Source organism: Balaenoptera borealis, assembly GCF_965194805.1.
Source record: "Balaenoptera borealis genome assembly, chromosome: 5".
Lineage (NCBI taxonomy): Eukaryota > Metazoa > Chordata > Mammalia > Artiodactyla > Balaenopteridae > Balaenoptera > Balaenoptera borealis.
This window is the reverse complement of record NC_138862.1, coordinates 29,181,551-29,198,921: the sequence shown is the minus strand read 5'-3', so window position 1 is coordinate 29,198,921 and position 17,371 is coordinate 29,181,551. Positions and strand designations below refer to the sequence as shown.

At 38.0% G+C, this 17,371-nt stretch overlaps 1 protein-coding gene across 10 annotated transcripts in view; it reads right to left on the bottom strand.

Moving 5' to 3' along the window:
* NRIP1 (nuclear receptor interacting protein 1) overlaps nucleotides 1-17,371 on the bottom strand; it is a 174,584-nt gene that overhangs the window by 94,465 nt on the left and 62,748 nt on the right. Inside the window, exons 2-3 of one of the 10 annotated variants that reach the window (XR_014244628.1) lie at nucleotides 13,829-13,899; nucleotides 5,879-6,035 (exon numbers count right to left, since the gene is read on the bottom strand). The exons of 8 other annotated variants lie outside the window; for them this stretch is intronic. The gene's annotated coding sequence lies outside the window, so the exon portion shown is untranslated. Of the gene's footprint in view, nucleotides 1-5,878; nucleotides 6,036-13,828; nucleotides 13,900-17,371 lie in introns of those variants that run through there. One more of the 10 variants, XR_014244619.1, reaches the window with a different exon arrangement.

Genomic DNA, 17,371 nt, shown 5'->3' with positions numbered 1-17,371 from the left:
TAGTGGAAATTATCACTGAAACCAAATACTCTTTTGAATCAAACAACCCTAAAGTGATGTACAATTCTAATATCTGTTTAATTAATCAAAGTATTTCCTAATAAATAACAAAAATACATTTTATTTGTGTTTTAGAGGGTACATATAATGTATATTCTCATAAATATTTAAATATAGCCAGTCTGCTTGACAGAGAAAATCTTAAACTTTTCAGAAGTCTTCATTATCCTGAAAAGTTTTGAAGGGAAATAGAATGTTAATGAAACAGCTTTTTACTTAATCATAGAAAAAAATCAAATGAAATGATTTTCTAAACTCTGAAGGAAAAATAGATATATTAGGTTATAGACTGCAAATGCCTTTCTCATTTCAGACCTATGACAACATTGCCTGCCTTAGTAATTGTGGAGTATTAGGAATCTTGGGAAATAGTACAAAGCATGAGAGAAATCTTATATTTACATGTATTCAAACACATTTGTATGTATGTGAGACTATATAGAGAAAATCTAATAAGCCTATATCTGTATCAGTATTTTAATACTGATTGGAATAGCTTAGGAGCTTATATTAATAAAAAACACATCCTGATTTACTAAAATTTTAATAACTATATATATACATATATACATATACATAAATAAGGAGAATGCCATGTGACAATTGAATTATACAGCTGCAAGCCAAGGAACACCAAAGATTGCCAGCAAACTACCAGAGGCTAGGAAGAGCAAGGAAGGGTGTCCCTACAGTTTGCAGAGAGAGCATGGCCCTGCCAACACCTTGTGGTGTTATACATCTCTGTTTATTCATAGCTTCTTCTATGGTTGCTATGGTCTGAATGTCTCTATCCCCCAAAATTCATATGTTGAAATTCTTACCCCCAAAGCTGAGAGTATTAGTATTAGTAGGTGTGGCCTTTGGGGGGTACTTTTAGGTGGGAAGCACCTAACATTGCACAGATGTGCCGTCTCCTCAAAATATTTTATAGATTAAATACAACTCCAATAAACTTTCAGAAATTAATTTGACAAACTTTTTTTTTAATTATACAGGTGAGATTTGCCAAAATAGTTTTGTGTAAGAAGAGTAATGGGGACGAGCCATTTTTCATAGTAACAGATACATTGAAAAGATATAGTAATTAAAACAGTATGCTGGAATAGATAGATAATTTAGTGGGACAGAAAAACAAACTCAGCAAAAGCCTCAAGTATTTATAACTTTGTAGTAAATGATAAAGTTGGAATTATAAATTATTGGGGAAATGTGTTGTTGTTCAATAAATTGTGATAGGAAAAATGGTTCAATATCTTGGGATAAAGCATATAGTAAAATAAATTCCAGCTGAACTAAATAGATAGCTGTAGAAAAATGGCAACATGAGAAAATATAGATAGCTATTTATGTGATATTACCATGAGAAGCCCTAAGTATTAATGCAAAGTAAGAAATTGCAAGGCAGTATTTCACAGTGTGGTTTATTAACTACTTCATTTAGAATCAGCTCAGTTACTGCTAAAAACAGTTGCCAGGACCACACCAAAGGGTTATTGAATAATTCTCCCTGATGGTGGAGCCCAGGAATCTGTGTTTTCATGAATACACTAAGAGATCTTGATGCGCATTAAATTTGAGAATCACTGCCTGGCAGGATAAAATTGATAGATTTACTACAGGTGTGAACATTTCTATAAAATAAGCACCCTAAATTAAGAGTCAAAAGAAAACCTGGCAAAAATAAATTGCAATGTTATATGACAAAGAGTTGAACAATAATAAATCAACAAAAGAAAAAATTTGTAAGAAAACTTTGACTCTGTTAAAAGAAAAGCAGGGGGCTTCCCTGGTGGTACAGTGGTTAAGAATCTGCCTGCCAATGCACGGGACACGGGTTCGAGCCCTTGTCCAGGAAGATCCCACATGTCATGGAGCAACTAAGCCCGTGCGCCACAACTGCTGAGCCTGTGGCACTCTAGAGCCCACAAGCCACAACTACTGAAGCCCGCGTGCCACAAGTACTGAAGCCCCTGCATCTAGAGCCTGTGCTCTGCAACAAGAGAAGCCACCACGATGAGAAGCCTGTGCACCACAACAAAGAGTAGCCCCCGCTCGCCACACCTAAAGAAAGCCTGTGTGCAGCAATGAAGATCCAATACAGCCAAAAATAAATAAATAAAATAAATAAATTTATTAAAAAAAAAAATCCCAGTATTTTCAAAAAAAAAAGAAAAGCAGGCAAAGGATGGGAATAGGCAATTCCAAATAGAAGAAAATGTCTAATAAACACACACACACACACACACACACACACCCACACACAGAGTCAATTCTCACTTGCAGAACAAAACCAGATTCAGACTCTGTGACAAATTGAGAAATATTTTTCTAAGTACAATGACTAATATTGGCAAATGAACTTGTCCCTCTCAAATATCATGTAAGAGTTTCATGTGATACAGTGTTGCTGAAGAGCTATTCAGCAATATGAATCAAGTACCTAAAAACTATTGACATCTTCTGACCTAGTAATTTCTCTCTTTGGGAATTACCCTGAGAAAATAATCAGACCTGCACCAAATATTTATGCACAAGGATGAATAAAGGAAAGCAAGGATTAACCCATGGTCTTATGTACAGCAATGAAAAATGAAAAAAATTCCTCAAATTATTTAATTTGGAAAATTCTCATGATATAATTTTAAGTACAAAAGAACGGGACATGTAACATTTCTCAGATATATGATTCCAAGCTTGTACTATATATATATATATATATATATATATATATGTGCGTGTGTGTGTGTGTGTGTGTGTGTGTGTGTATTTAGAAATATATATTTTATATATATTTAGAAAAGGTACTGGGAAACTATGCTTCTCAGAGAATTTTAATAATATAAAATAGCTTCAATTTTCTTCATTTTTTTCTCCATTTTCCAAATTTCCTACAAAGGAAATATGTTAATTTACTGATTAAAAATTAAGAAAGAAGTGGTTAATGAATTTCCTTGAACAATACTGGCATGCCATAATGTATTTTTGAAGCTTTCATTTGGGCTGTTTAAGCCATAAACACACCTATGCATGAAATTGGCCTTGTTTTTTTAATAATTAGTGCCTTTTGGGTGGTCAAAAATTTAGATAGTGCTATGGACTAAATTGTATCACTCAAAAATTCAGATGTTGAAATCCTAACCCCCAGTGTGACTATTTTGGAGATAAGAGTCTTCAGGAGGAAATTAAGGTCAAATGATGGGTGGGGCCCTAATCTAATAGGACTGGTGGCCTTATAAGAAGAGGAAGAGATCTCTCTCTCTCTCTCTCTCTCCCTCCATGCTTACACACTAAGAGAAAGCCATGTGAGCACACAGTGACCCAGCCCCCTACAAGCTAAAAGAAGAGGCCTCAGAATGAAACCTACTTTGCCAGCACCTTGATCTTTTCCAGCTTCTGGATGTGTGAGAAATAAATTTCTGTTGTTTAAACCACCCAGTCTATGATATTTTATTATGGCAGCATGAGCAGACTAATAGAGGTAGTTTTTTCAGTCTTATCAGCCTGCTTGGTTTTAAACAAGTTTGTTAGTTTGCAAGATTCAAATCTACTTACCAAGAAGCATGATAGCATGATATAGCACTTAGGTGGATAGTAATAGAAATATGCTTTAAAAAAAAAACAAAACACTTTCATGAGAGAATCACCTTGCAAAGGGAGGGACTAATTAGAGGGAACACCATTCCTTTGGGTATGTTCTATTTACTTATTAAATGAACTTGTCACATTTCACATGGGAGCAGATAGAAAGAGGGTCAAAGTCACTGTCAGTTTTTAAACTTTTCAATGACTTCACTGATTTATTGAATCTTTGAATATTGATTACTGGATTTAGAATTGATTACAAATAAATTTAACGATTCTATATTTATGTTTTAGCTTGCATTGGAGTAGGAAGAGGAACAAAGAAGATTTCAAACAGGTAAGTTTTAGATCTAAACTCACTAGTAAAATCACAATCACCGGAAAGAAACATCTTAGTATTTAAAATTTCCATTTTTGATGTATGTCTTTATTTTATTTTACAAAAAAAAGGGAAAGATTCTGTTATTTCTACTCTATTATATACTTCATATGAGAATAACTAAACTCATCAGGCCTCAGTCTACTCCTTAGGAGAAACATGAAAGACATTTTAAAAGCTAAGTGCCTACACTTCCATCCTACCTTTCTAAACAATCACTTTTTTCTGAGTGATTTATTGAAAATGAAGACTAAATCCATGGATAAACATATGTGCTCAGAGCGACACATATACATGTTCTTTATATTTATTAACATAAATTCATATATATGTATATATAATATACTATACCTATATACATATATATAATTTTTATCTGCTTGGTTTAGGGACCAAGTATCTGTTCACTTTTCAGAAAACTTTAGGAAGTATTTATTTTTAGAAAGGCATGTAGAACAGCACAGCTCAATTTGGACTAGCCACTTTCCAAGTGGCCAATTAGCCACATATGGATAGCAGATACCCTATTAGCACAGATCTACATGAAGGACGTATGCATGTTTATCGTATTGTACTTGCAATCTTCTGTAGGTTTTAAAATTTTCAAAATAAAAAGTTGGAGGGAAAAGACATGTAGAAATATTGATACTTCCAATCACATTCATTTTGCTTCAAATAGTTTACTCTTTCTCATTCCTGCAGGGACATGTTTAATACATGAGCATTTTTGCTTTTCAAGCAGCAGTATCCCCTCAGGACCATATTATGGTCTTTCTATTCTTTGCATAGTTTCATGGCTCTTAAAAACTGATATCACACATGGAAGCAACCTAAGTGTCCATCAACAGATGAATGCATAAAGAAGAGGTGGCACATATATACAATGGAATATTACTCAGCCATAAAAAGAAATGAAATTGAGTTATTTGTAGTGAGGTAGATGGACCTAGAGTCTGTCATACAGAGTGAAGTAAGTCAGAAAGAGAAAAACAAATACCATATGCTAACACATATATATGGAATCTAAAAAAAAAAACAAAAAAGGGTTCTGAAGAACCTAGGGGCAGGACAGGAATAAAGATGCAGATATAGAGAATGGACTTGAGGACACAGGGAGGGGGAAGCATAAGCTGAGACGAAGTGAGAGAGTGGCATGGACATATATACACTACCAAATGTAAAATAGATAGCTAGTGGGAAGCAGCCACATAGCACAGGGAGATCAGCTCAGTGCTTTGTGACCACCTGGAGGGGTGGGATAGGGAGGGTGGGAGGGAGATGCAAGAGGGAGGGGAGATGGGGATATATGTATATGTATAGCTGATTCACTTTGTTATACAGCAGCAATTAACACAACAATGTAAAGCAATTATACCTCAATAAAGACGTTTTAAAAAAAATATATGACGCGTAATAAGCAAACTAACCACTAGTGACACTAAAATGAGAAAGGGGTCCTTGGCATGGCTCAAAAAGTCCTGTATATAATTTTTAAATCAGTGCTGCAATTTGTGGTTCAGCAAGCGAGATGGTGTCTTGCTTGATTGCTCTGCCAATAAGCACTCGTCATTCTTGTCATGAACCAGAATCACAGCTTCTGCACTTTGGTTCCGGGAGGCGGAGTCTTCTCTGACCTCATCTGTCTCCTCTGACAAGGAAACAAATTTCAGCTCCTCCGGGAAAAGATAACCCCTGCTGCTCCTTGCTTGGGAGGGAAAACACATTCTCCTTCCTAGCAGAGGTTGAAAGAAGAGTTGAGTAAAAAGCAATATATAGAAAGTCTTCATTTTCAACTCATCTCCCTTTCATTTTTAGGCTGAGTGCAGCCTTGCCTTGAGTGATGGTGACAACGGGCTAAATTTTCCCTTCTTGCTCAACTGATCACTTATTTTGACAATAGTATCTTTTCGGTAATAAGAAATCAATTCTAATTTCCCCCATTTACTTAACAAAAATATGGGCTGCTTGTTGATAGGACTGTCAAATAGTTTTCTTTTTTTGGTGATCCAGAATGCTGAAGTTTGGGAGATAGGGAAAAACACAGAGAAACAGCTTTTACTGGGGGAAAAAAAATATATAGCAGCAATGCAGCTACCCTAATTTGAATGGAACAAAGCCATCTTGTACTTCTTGTTCTTTTCAAGTACCTTTCTGGCATACCTGAGCTCTCACAGTCCCGGAGAATCATTAGAGACAAGAAAACTTTGTGATTGTTTTAGAACTTCAAAACTGCTGCCAGGATTGACTCTAAATATCAGAGAGGTCCTTGTGGAAGAGGATGTGAGGATATCTTGCTAAGCCAGCTATCAGCTGCATAGCCAGACCTTTAAGATAAAAGTTAAGAACAAAAACTTATTTTAGCTCCTCAGATGAAGGAAGGAAGAAAAGCAATTTGTTCCTGATTCAGAAAAAGTTGTTTAAATGTAATGAAAACTTTAATTTGTGAGTGGATAAAAACATTCCATTATTAAGGCTTTATAATTGTATTAAGATTCTCAATTAAGAATATGTAAAATATATGTCTAAATATATGTGTATTTAGTTCCAAACTTGAAGTTTAAAGGTGATCTCTTCCCACTCTGTATTTATATCTTTTAAAATTGAATATAATATTTATTCAGATTCTTTTTTTCTTATTCAATCTTCAGTGAAGAAAAATATAATTTTCTTCCTGGGGAAGCAGAGATTTCACATTGGCTTTAATAAAATCAGTTGCACCACTAGATATAGAATATTTCCCTAAGGGTCACGAAAAGCTGAAGTTGATTTGTCTTCATCAAAGCAGACAAGTTGTTAAAGGAAAGAACTGGTATGAGAATACTTCCCACTAACTGAGCCAGGAGAGAGGAATGAATGAGACGAACTTTACATACAAACACACATATAGTCATTTTCTCTTTATATGCCTCTTTCTCTGCTGTCTCCTTGGTACCGTCTGCAGTAGCAAACATAAAGAAAAGTCACCTCAACTCCACTGAGTGATACTGAAACTTGAAGGGAAAAGAAACTTGAAATGTGCAAATATATTATTGTTCAACAACTTTGCAGATGATTTTATTACCTTAAGGCTTCATGGTTTCTGTCTCCTCTCTCTGTGTCATTTCTCTGCCACTATCTCTCTCACGCACACTCACCCAGAGGGACACACATATTGATACCCGGTGGGGATTTCTTACTTAAAGCTATTTCTTCTCCAGACTGAGAAAAGTCAAAGACCTGGATCCATTAAATGAGTGATCATTTCCTGATATTTAAAGTAAACAATCTGGGAAAGCTATTTAAATGAATACGAGGATTCTACCCTTGAACAACACGGGTTTGAACTGTGCAGGTCCACTTATACGTGGATTTTTTTAAAATTTATTTATTTATTTTTGGCTGTGTTGGGTCTTCGTTTCTGCGCGAGGGCTTTCTCTAGTTGCGGCAAGCGGGGGCCGCTCTTCATCGCGGTGCGCGGGCCTCTCACTATCGTGGCCTCTCTTGGTGCGGAGCAGAGGCTCCAGACGCGCAGGCTCAGTAGTTGTGGCTCACGGGCCCAGTTGCTCCGCGGCATGTGGGATCTTCCCAGACCAGGGCTCGAACCCGTGTCCCCTGCACTGGCAGGCAGATTCTCAACCACTGCGCCACCAGGGAAGCCCGGATTTTTTTTTTTTAATAAATATGTACTACAGTGCTACACAATCCACCCTGGTTGAATCTGTGGATGCAGAGCCCTGGATATGGAGGGCCACCTGTGAAGTTATACTCAGATTTTTAATGGAGGGGGTTTGGTCCCCCCAACTCCACATAGTTTAAGAGGACATTTAAGAAGCTTTCCTTTATCACTTCCTCATGCCAAAAACAGAAATGGGAAGTATGGCACACATGAAAAAAATATTTAATGTAATAGTTCCAGTTTCAAACTTCATCCCAATAAATGTAGACATAACAACTTCAATCTAGTTCTTCATTTTGGATACCAAATTCAAATGTTCTACCAAAAGTCTTAAGGTATCTTCTGAATAAAACTATTTTTTTCTCCCTAAGGCTAAGCCCTATGGGTAAGTGGAGAACTTGTAGAACTGGTTCTACTAGCAAACTACAAAACCTTCATGCCCTATTTACCACATTAGAAGAAAGCAACGTTCTCCTTTTTTCTCATTCTTGTTTTAGCCTGAACACATGGCTTTTTCTGAAGCTGTGCCAGGTTCAGGTCAGATACTATTAGGGCAGTGATGACTGTGGATTACTGTACGCACTCCCCCCATGGTTTTGTCTGTGAGAGCCCTTAAAATCTCTATCTGGCCCTGTTTTCATGTGAATGTGTTTGTTTCAGCACCTCTGGAAGATATTAAGTAGTTGTATCATCAATAAGTGTTGGTGATGCTTATCTCTCTATTTCTCTGGATTCTAGCACACAGACTTTTGAGATGACCTACTAAGATAAAATCTAAGTGACATGTGTTAAAGAAAAAGGACACAATTTGATTGGAAAAGACTTAAGAAGAAAACGTGGAGGTTACTTTCTGCAATATGTGTCCAGGGTGACTGTTCTCTCAGCGCTTATTTTAGAACCCTGGCTAAATTCTTGGTGTTTGACTCACTGGAATGAAGAGTGAATCAAACACAAAGAATTTAGAATTCATTAGCTGGTGGCATCCAATGAGTTTAGAATACTCAATAAAGACTATATGTAGTTTAAAAAAAGCAGGGAGGGTTTCTGTTTCAATTAAAAAAAATTTTTTTTTATTGAAGTATAGTTGATTTACAGTGTTGTATTAATTTCTGCTGTACAGCAAAGTCATTCAGATATATATATATATTCTTTTTTTAATATTCTTTTCCATTATGGTTTATCATAGGATATTGAATATAGTTCCCTGTGCTGTACAGTAGGACCTTGTTGTTTATCCATTCTATATATGAAAGCTTACATCCGCTAACTCCAACCTTCTGCTCTAGCCCTCCCCCAACCCCCTCCCCCTTTGGTTCAATTTCTTAAATGTTCTTAGTTCACTCATTTCTGAGGAAGTGAAAACCTCTCTGTAGTTCAATTCTTGCCTCTGCACTGCCTTCTCCACCCTTGACCTACCTCTCTTTTATTCTTCTCTCCTGTGCTCCTAACCTTCCCCCTCCCCATCAAATATGCAATGGAGAGGGGGCGTAAAGTCAGGGCTTGATCATTTTCGGTCTCATCACCAGTCCTGACTTAAATGCTCTTGAAGTTTTTCCTGGTAAAATCGAGTAGCTGTCCATATTAATTAAACTACTGAATCAATATCCCTGAAAATGTAATGGTTGAAATAAAACACAAGATTTATCTCTCAAGAAACCATCTGAGTGAGAGGGAAGGGGGATGGTGGGGAGGCTCTGCTCCTCTCAGTCATGCAGAAACCCAGCGCAGATTGAGGCTAGTCCTGACACCTTCAACAGGTGGCTCCTAAGGTCCATCCTGTCATCACTATTTCAGCCCATGGGAGAGTAAAAAACAAAAAAAGCTGTAGAAGTGAGCGTGCAAGTTTTCAAGGCAAGCCTGGAATGGCATCTATCACTTTTGCTTACACTTCACTGGAGAGAGCTTAGTGTTACGGCCACACCAGCTGCAGAGGGAGCAGGAAAATACAGTCCATGGTTGGGCAGCTTTATCCCAGTTATGACATTATCTTACTGCAGAAGCAATGGAGTACAGATTTGGGTGGACAACTTGTAATCTCCACCACACCCTCTAAGCCCTTTTATGGTCTTAATAAGAACATGAAGGGAACATGCAAGTACAAGAATCATTGTACTGGGTCCTTTGCAGAGCAAACTGTTCCTATGGCTTATATTAGTCATCTGTAATGGGAACGTATTTGCTTGATCTCACGAATTAGCATATACTCCTATTTCATAGATGAGTTATGAGAGTAAAATGAGAAAATATATCTGAAAGCTGTTTGGAAAAGCTAAAGGTATAGTCCTACAGTGTTAGAAATTAAATTTTTCCTTCATTGGAATATTACTCAGCCATAAAAAAGAATGAAATAACACCATTCGCAGCAACAAGGATGGACCTAGAGATTATCATACTAAGTGAAGTAAGTCAGACAGTGAAAGACAAATACCACATGATATCACTTATATGTGCAATCTAAAATATGATACAAATGAACTTATCTATGAAACAGAAACAGATTCACAGATATAGGGAACACACTTGTGGTTGTCAAGGTGGGGGTGGGCGGGAGGGATGGACTGGGAGTTTGGGATTAACAGATATATAGGTTCAATTTTTAAAAATTGAACCTATATATAAAATAGGTAAACAACAAGGACCTACTGTATAGCACAGGTAACTGTATTCAATATCTTGTAATAACGTATAATGGAAAAGGATCTGCAAAAGAATACATATGTATGTATGTATAATGGGATCACTTTGCTGTACACCTGAAACATTGTAAATCAACTACACTTCAGTTTAAAATACATATATTATTCCTTCATTGTTGAAATCACAGTTTGAACCTATGAAGCCAGTGCCCAACATTTCCATAGTCAAATAAAATATAATAACTAAGAGGTAAACTCGAAAAGCAATCAACCTTCAGAGTCCAAACAGAAAGTATATAAGTAAGGGTAGAATATATATCGTAGTTAAGCTAGCACCCTTTTGTTAACAATGGGTCTGAAACATAAAGGCAGACTTAACAATATAGACGGCAAATTTTATTCAATCATTCAGGATCACAGCTCAATGAACATCAAAATTGACTACCCTTCCGGTAGCATCACTGAAGTTTGGAGGATCAATGAAGTTTGAAGGCAAAATATAGAATGGAAGCCTAGAGAATGTTAAGATCCTCAGTGAATGAACACTGGATAGAGAGTGTTCAGAAGAAGACTCAAGTTTTGTCCAGGGAGTACAGACAAATCAAAATAAGAGGATAAATAAGAAACAGAGCAGACCCCTTCTGTGGGATGACACAAAAATGCAAATCATGGCAGAATATAACATAGTAGTTAGTCCCAGGTTTTTAAGAACTTTAAAATAAGGATAGAGAACTCCATGCCCAATCCCACATAACCAACTGGATCAATACTCTGATATGTCATGGAAAGAGACCAGCTAAGGTTAGGTAATGGAGGTGCCCTGACCCATTGACTTTGTTACGGCCTTAGAGAGTCAACGTTTTGCCATTAAATGTCAGATCAATTCCCAATGATTTAAACATTACCCAGAAGTCTCTAGTTTCCTGGAATCTTTAACAAAAAAAAATGCAAACTTCAAACAGTACCATTTTCAAGAGTCTAAGGAATTATTTACTACATTAGCTTAATCCATCTTGCTCAATCTTTAACATTCTTGTCTCAATTGCTTTCTACAATTTATAAAGCACTGCCTGCATTTTAAAAAAATCTATATTATTATTTTTAATATATGTTTATATCTATCTTTTCATGTTCAAGAAATAAATTTTCTCTCTGGGATTCTTATAAACAACTTACCACAGACTGTCCATTTTCTCATACAGCCCTTACCAGAATTATACTGCAATTACATATGAAAAGGTTTTTCTCCCTTTAGGTCAAGCACTGCCCATGTTTAATTAATCTTTTATCCATATGATGCTTTGCATATGTAGGTATTCGATACATAAATTAGTACAGTTTTAGCCCAACTCCACTTCCCTCAACTCAAGGCCGTAGGAGGGAGGTAAAAGGAAGGCCCATCCATATGGCTACTATAAATTTGTAGGGGAACCTCTTAATTTTCCTCTCAGGAGTAAAGTGGACCAGTTTCTCTGGTTTTTCACAGGGAGAATCAAATTTGGTTTTCAATACTCCATAAAATGTCAGAGCTCCTCTAGTGGCATGCCCTCTGTCTAGCAGTCCTGGATGAACAGGCACTGAGCAGTGATAATTCCAAACTTGCTCTTTTATATCTCAGGGATCACCAAAAGATTCCTGTGTCTAGAGACTGACATATCTTCTTGATGGGCATGACCCATGTTATTTGAATGACCGATTGAATGAATAAATGAGCCAAAAATTGCCATCCCTAGATATCAACAAATTTCCAACTGGCATCTGGCTGCCTGATGGTGTCACTTGCATCAGGTGTGACAAGCTGTAATCTAAAATAACACCTAATTTAGATCCTTGTGCACTTTCTGAACTGCTGGGGCAAAGAAGGGAGAAGATTACAGCTCCTTAAACTCCCAGACTCCCCCTTGCCTTGTACCTGCTGTACAATTATTGCTGCCTTGCCTGCCAAAGTTCCATTAAGGGATCTGGAGCTCCTGGCACTTGCATGGATACTCTACTAAATTTAATCACCATAGATGACTTATGCTTGCCAGCTGGGTGCCTCAAACCAAAGGAATAATATCAGACAAATATATGGGGATCTAGTTTATCTAAATGTATACAGGAAGAAAACAGAGAGGAGGGGCTTTTTGGCTGGTGGGAGACCACTTGTGCACCGTGTGAACTTTAAACTTGCTCATTTTTGCTCTTTCTTTTAAGGGTAAAAAGTTCAACAAAAACTTTTTTTTTTTTAAGTTTTATCGTCAGTTCAAATAATCATGCCAAGAGAGGTCATATTGCCAGAGACAATAGACAGCTGTAGAGAATCCATCAGCCTTTGGCTGCCTCCAGATGCAAGGTCTTGGCTTGTCAGCTGAGTTGGGGTTGTGGGATGTAATTAGAGGCAGCAAAGGCTATCTAGTGCCCACTGCCCTCCCATTAACCTTGAATGTGGCCGGGGCAATGGGGTGTGGGGCTTGGCTACCCTTCACAGAACTCAGACTCTCCTACCTGCAAGGGGGGATTCTTGGACCTGACTTTAAAAGAGTCCTCAGGGCAGATAATTCACATACTGACTCATTTGGCACTGGTTCTCTGGGTTGTGCTTGACTCTCTGTTCCTCTTCCATTGCCTTAAGGCACAGATACTTTACAAAAAGAAAAATAAGTAAATTAAAAAAAAAAAAAAATCATCGTCATCACACTGAACTGAGCCACCAGTGATTTGCTTTACCCCATCACTGAGAATAGTGGCATAAACCTCTTTTTTTTTAATTTCACAAGTACAACATTTCTTATTTGCATTGTGATGTTTTCCATTGTAAGTAGAGGTAGCTGGCAGACCAAACCCAGTCCTTCATTTATTTCCTCTCTAGATGTTGATGAAAGTGTCAGTGAGGCATTATGACTTGTTTCATGATGACAGCCCTGCTCTGCTTGGTGACCTATGACCTCCCTCCTCAGGAGATCTTGAGGTTAACATGACGGCACACGGGACATCTATACAGGAAGGAATGTATTCAAGACCGGAAAACGTGGGAGGAATTTAGTGAATGAATGGGCCTTACTGAGCAGAGAAAACAATTGGGTAATTTTGCCCACCAAAAACCCCGATGAACGGTTATTTGCAGCCCACTGGTCTGTAACTTCAATCACTTGATGAGACATGTTCACATTAGTGCAGTCTCTTGCTCAAATAGTAATCACCTGCCTTGGCTGGCCCTTGTAGGAGGGAGAAGGAATAGAGGAGGTTGTAAAGCAGAAGTAAATTAGTGTAAAGCAGCTGAGAGTGGTTGAGGAGCTGGGTGGGAAAACATCTGTGACGGGATAGGAGTCCATTCCAGCTGTTGACACTTGGTCCAGGCAGTGACCCCAGGCCCTCTGCTACCAGGCCGAGCAGACAGGCCTCCAGCCAGCCAGCCAGCCAGCCATGATGACCTCCTTTTCCCACAGCTGTCTCTGCAGGAGGGTCTTGGGCAGGACCCTACAGTCACATCTCCCTCATTTCTTGGGACCAGGAAATGAGAAAATCATTGCTCACCCCACTCCAAAGTTGCCTCATCTCAGAGCTCAGTATCCGCTCCCTGCTTTGCAGTCACGCTGGGAGGATCTCTTTAATAGAAGAAAAGAAGGACAGAATGTTGGAAGGGAGCTCTCCTTGACAGATGGGAGTGAGCGCAGTGAGTAACTTACTGGAGGCAATAAAGGTGTTAGCAAATAGCAGGAGGCAAGAGCGGGCCCGGGATGACTGGCTCTGCTACACGCTGCGGGCTGTACAGGCGCCAGTGAGAGCTGCCTATCTCGGCTTCAATGTTAAAGCATGTGGCTCCCACAGATTCACAGCGTAGTCCTCGGTTTTCTCAGTAGCACAAGCGTTGACTGGGTCCCCGTCCAACTGAGGGGTCTACCATCTCATTGTTACCCTCCTTTCTAATGCCTGTTCTCCTGGTCATCCCTCCTTCCTTTGTCCTGGTTCTTTTGTTCTTCTTTTCCCTGTTCCTTATGTCTCATCACATGATAGTCCCCCTTTTCCTTTTTTGTCTTTTCTTAAAGCAAGGAGAGCCTCCTCATCAGTGTCAAGCCTAGCGTCATGTAACCAATTACCTTAAAATCACAGCCATCTAGCCCTACCCTCTGTGTTAAGAAAACCCAGTTGTTGCTGAGAATTGTATATCTATACAGTGTTTACACACGAACCGTAGCAGGAATTCTTAAGGCAAGGATATCATTGAACCAAAAAATGTCATAACACAAAGGAGTCTCAGATGCTTATTATCTCCTCCCAACTACATTCCATTTGACAACCAAGCAAATCATGACTTGGGAAAGTTAAATGAGATCCTAAGGCTTACACAAGCCAGTAGAGTGAAGGACCCAGGCCTCTGGACTCCCTAATCAGTGATTTGTCTTTCCACTTTATGAATTTTAACGTAAAAATAAAAGCCACAGATTCTCCAGACCCCTACGCAACCTAGGAGAATATTTCTTACCCCCAATCATGCTTGAATCCCTCTACTCCAGAAGTAAATACAGCTAACGAATCAGGGATGCTCTTCTGTGCTCCTGTTGTGTCTGACCTTAAGGAAGTCGCTCGCCTCCCTGGTTCTCTATTGTCTTTCACAGCTGAGGAGCCTGGACAGATCATCTAGGGTTGCTTCTAGTTCCAAAATTCGATGACCCTTTAAGCTTAACTTCTTTCACCAGAATACCTGTCCTTTCTAGGTAAATGGTGTTCTCAGTCCTTTCTGCTAAAAGAGGTTAAGTAAATAAAAAGGAAAGATCAGGTTCTGCTTTTGGCCTAAATTATAACTTCATGACCAAGGATGAAAGAAGTTAATAGCAATAAGAAAGCTTCCAGAGTCTACCATTTACAATTTAAATCCTTTACTTGGGAGGTTAAAAGTTCAAAGTTGAGTCATAGTCTGAGGTGGCTCTGCTCTTTCTTTTTAATTATCTGAGGTCAGGAAGTTAATAATACCAGAAATCCCCAGTGGAGACCTCTTGTGCACTGTGTGAGCTTTAAACTTGCTCATTTTTTTTTTAAGGGTAAAAAGTTCAGCAAAAACACAGTGGACTTTTCCTCTTAGCCTCCGCCCATTCATCCCCCAAGGTCAAAAGTTGAACTGTAAAACAGGAACCCTTGTTCTCTGATCCACATTTAAACAGATCACTTATTAAAAGGTAAACATTCTAAATGCAAGCCAAGATCCAAAGTGAATCTGTTCAATAAAAATAAAAATATTGTAATAAAATGAGTCTTTGATCTTTATCGCTTGCCTTGGAGTTGAGCATCCGAATTTATTTTATTTTTTTGAATCTCAGAGAAAGAGCAGTCACAAAAGCTCTTTCCTAACCTATCTCTGCCCTGAGATTGGCATATCTGGAAAAGATAAACCTAAGACATTTTTTAAATAATTGTGTTTACAGTCTTATCTTAAGGCAATTTCTACAACTAATTCTACACCATTCATGTTTGTTTGTTTGTTTGTTTGTTTGTTTTGTTCAAACAGGAGTTCAAGTGTGGTTTAAATCTGAAAGATTTAAAGGACTGAGGAATTAAAAGGTGCTTGCTGAAAATGATGGGGGATGTGGAGAGGATAAAGAAATGGATGAATCAACCCAATGAACCTCATGGGAATTAGGAATGGACTATATTTGAAATCTTCTAAATGTTAAAGCTCAAACATGAAGCCAAGAGGACAGCTGTAGAGTTCTAAATACGACCCTCCATATCTGAGGGCTCCACATCTTCAGATTCAACCAACAGCAAATCAAAAATAATCAGAAAAAAAATTACAGAATGTCCCACACATGTCAAGGGATGACTATATTTACTCCATAAGGATAAGACTAGCTTTCTTAAAGTAACCATGGCACATTTAAGAAGTATGGAAGAGCCAACTAAATATTAACCCAATCCAACCAGCTTGCTTAGAAAAACTCCCTAAACCAACATCATATTAAGCTGCTCTTTCATGCAACCCCTAAGTGTCCTTTTCTAATAAAGTAAATGATATATGTGTCCATTCTTTTCATTGCATGCCCTTTGGGAACTCTTTGTTAAAAAAAAAAAAAAAAAAAGAAAAGAAAAAGCCAAATCTGTGAAAGCACCTTTGTCACAATTTATCCAAATGAGAATAATGCCTCCTGCTTGTCTACCTTAATAATTTTTGTACAGTCTAATGAGAAAATCACAGAAAACAGTGAGAACCTTGAAATAAAGATATATAATGAGCACATTCATAATAAATACCTTTCACTGATGTTAGTTTTGACAAATGTCAGTTAAGTTCTTGGACTTTCTGATTAATTTTAATACAAATTAAAACTAGAAGATACAGCTCCAAAGAAGTTGTGACCTAGGCCCATTTACACTGTAATTTTCACAGTATCCCCTGGGACTCCTGGATGCAGCTGGATGACCCAGACCCAGGAATAACAAGCCAGGAAGGAAGTGGGGAGAGCACATGAGACTACTTCCTCTTGTAAGGAAGGACTCCCCTCTCAACAGCTGTAAGGAAGGGTGGAAATTCTTTATGAGTCAAAGTGTGACTTCAAAGTAAAGGATGAAATTTGAGAGACATGATCATATTGATTAGGATGTTGACCAAAAGGAAGTCACTGAATTTAGAAGAGTGGACAGGGAAAATCAGGTACTAAATCAGAAGGTGAAGGGCATCTGGACACTGCTCACTTAGGCTGGTGTTACATTCATGAGAATAACTTCTGGTTTCAATTCATCTTGTGAATATATTCCCATGAATATTTATGTTTCTTCTTTTTTATTTTTAAGTCACCACATTGTATGTGAGCTAGTTGTTTTCAGCCTTCTGTCTGACTGAATTCCGTATTTTTTTTTTTCCTGCAAACCACTTCGTTTTATAAGAGGCTATTATAGGGTAGGACCATGTTGTGTTATGGGCATACCTATCCTAAATGTTCTCATAGGATAGAAATAGGACTGGATCCATATAATGTCAACCATACAGAACACTGTGAGGCGTGTATTACAGGTGGTATGAACAAAGTGCCATGACAACCCTGGGTCTTTGCCACGTTTTTTCATGCCCCCTTGCCTTACACA